The sequence below is a fragment of the Ammodytes marinus genome (genome assembly GCF_949987685.1).
Source record: "Ammodytes marinus genome assembly, chromosome: 7".
NCBI lineage: Eukaryota > Metazoa > Chordata > Actinopteri > Uranoscopiformes > Ammodytidae > Ammodytes > Ammodytes marinus.
In genome coordinates, this window is record NC_137211.1 from 1,811,820 (window position 1) to 1,814,545 (window position 2,726).

At 34.6% G+C, this 2,726-nt stretch overlaps 1 protein-coding gene across 2 annotated transcripts in view; it reads right to left on the reverse strand.

Annotated features, from left to right (window-relative positions):
- hm13 (histocompatibility (minor) 13) overlaps positions 1–2,726 on the reverse strand; it is a 27,689-nt gene that overhangs the window by 20,632 nt on the left and 4,331 nt on the right. The gene's annotated exons all lie outside the window — the stretch shown is intronic.

Genomic DNA, 2,726 nt, shown 5'->3' on the forward strand with positions numbered 1-2,726 from the left:
TTGCAGTGGTCACGGGTTCAAATCCGACCCGTGGACCTTTACTGCAGGTCATCCACCCCACCCCTCTCTCTGTCTCTGTCTCCCCATTTCAACTCTGTACTGTCTAATAAAGCTTGAAAATGCCAGAAAATAATCTAAAAAAAATAATAATAATAATTCAAGTGACCCATGGCGACTGCTCATGCCAATTTTCACGCTTGTATCACAAATGGAAAGATTGCAGCACTTATCTGCTCCACTATTTCTCACCACTGATAGCAAACGAGACTGGAAATCTCAAAGACAACATCCTTGAAGCCTCAGAACAAGCAGAAGTAACATATTCATTTTTATCAGATGTAAAAATGCTTTCGCTGGAATCCCAAAGACAGAAGCCTGACAGTAACCTCCATCTATATTCTCTCTCTCTATTCCCCACAGATACAAACTAGGGCTGTATCCATATGTGTATCCAACTGAGATTATTTTTATTTTTTTCAAAAAAATGTTAAAGGCCTACTTCACCGGTTTGAATATGAAGGTGTATTGAATTCTGAGATCCTATGTAGTATAAATGTGCGAAAAAAAATTAAATCGGTTCATCCTAGCCTGAGAAAAGGCAGAAAGAGTGTTTTTTTTTTAACCCTATATTTCTCTTTCTCGTGACATCACAGAAAGAGAAATATAGGGTTAAAAAAAAACTTACTTTGTAAATATTACTGTGATGTCTTTTACTGTGACATCACAGCAATACTTTTTACTTTTCAACAATATTATTTTGTTACAGGGAAGAGAGAAATGTTATATCTTTATTTATTTATTTATTTATTCATTTAGCTTATATTGTTCTTTGTGTTCAAATCTGTTCAGGTTATTTCTTATTAAATGTTACATTAAGTTCATTTTTTAATTTCATTTTTAATTTTATTTCAAACATATCAAAAACAATACAAAACTAAATGAAAAGCACAAAAATACAACAAACAATTTATGTTAAAAGACTTCACAAAAAGAAAAAAAAAAGAAAAAAAATGATCTGTATTGATGTGACATGCCCGAAAAGGAGCAGGAAGAAGTATACACTTATTTAATCCTACCCCTTTTCCATAGTAAAAAAATAAAAATAAAAATATATAAAAATAAAAATAAAAATATAAAAAATAAAAGTTAAAAATATTATTATAAATGTTATTTAAATAAAATGTTTTTCAAATTTCAAAAATCGTTGTGTGTATCGAATCGAGTTTTTGTATCGTTCGTTACAGCCCTACTTTTATCAGACGTAAAAATGCTTTCACTGGAATCCCAAAGAGAGACACCCAACAGTAACCTCCATCTATATTCTCTCTCTGTCTATTCCCCATGGACACAAACTGGGTCAGAGGAGGAGATACTCATATTATTAGAATATCATGGAAAATGATTTGGAATTGAGGCAAGAATTCATGCATAAAAAGGGGCCCAAACCAAGTACTGAGTACATATGGATGATTATACTTTATAGAGCGCCGACATTTCTGTATTTAAAATCCCTTCTTTATTGATTTTTATGTAATATTACAATTTTCAGAGATTTTGAATTTGGGGTTTTCATAAGCTGTTAGCCATAATAATCAAAATTATAACAAAGAAAGGCTTGAGATATCTCACTTTGCATGTGATGAGTCTATATAATATATTAGTTTCACCTTTTAAGTTGAATTACTGAAATAAATGAACTTTTGCACGATATTCTAATTTTTCGAGTTTCACCTGTAGATAATGGTTGGAATATAACCAAGGAAAGAGGGTCCTTTGCTGTGTGTGTGCTGTTTATACACAGCCTAGGCTCTATGAACCCACAAGAGAAAAAGTACCCGGGGAGTCTTTTATACCTGCATTAAAATGAGGAACGCATCTTGTGCAGTTATGGCGGTGGTGTAGTGGATAGAGCGTGTACCATATTGGCTCCGGCCTTCGTTGCAGTGGTCGCGGGTTCGAATCCGACCTGTGAACCTTTACTGCAGGTCATCCCCCCCTCTCTCTCTCTCTCTCTGTCTCTCTGTCTCCCCATTTCAACTCTGCTAATCTAATAAAGCTTGAAAAATGCCAAAAAATTATCTTAAAGGTTCAGTAAGTGATATGGCCCTGTTAGCTATTTAGGGATACTCAAAAGTTTTACTGGCTATTACTGCAAAGCTGAATGACTGGGAGGCCTGTGTTATGAACTGCGCATACTGTTTATGTGATCACTGTATGAATGAAGACTGATTTAACACCTACGTATATTATTAACAAGTAAATATCACTTACTTCCCCTTTAATCTGTTGACCCATCAGCACCACATTTTCATACGTATCAGGACTTTTAAAAGAATATGCAAGAATCTGTCTAATCATTAAAAAATTATAATAATCACAGACTTTGATAAAATTCATGAGGGTTGTTTTGACCAAAAAACTACAACTTTTTTTAATCATAAATATTTTTTTTTAATTATCTTTTACTCAACCATAATACTCCGTCGTATTTTATTTATTGGTTTAGTTCAGGGACATTGCACACTAATCAACATTCACAATGTAAGTGGGGGTGCTCCGGTGGTGTAGTGGATAGAGCGTGTACCATATTGGCTCCGGCCTTCGTTGCAGTGGTCACGGGTTTCAAATCTGACCCGTGGACCTTTACTGCAGGTCATCCCCCCCTCTCTCTCTCTCTCTCTCTCTCTCTCTCTCTCCCCATTTCAACTCTGCTAATCTAATAAAGC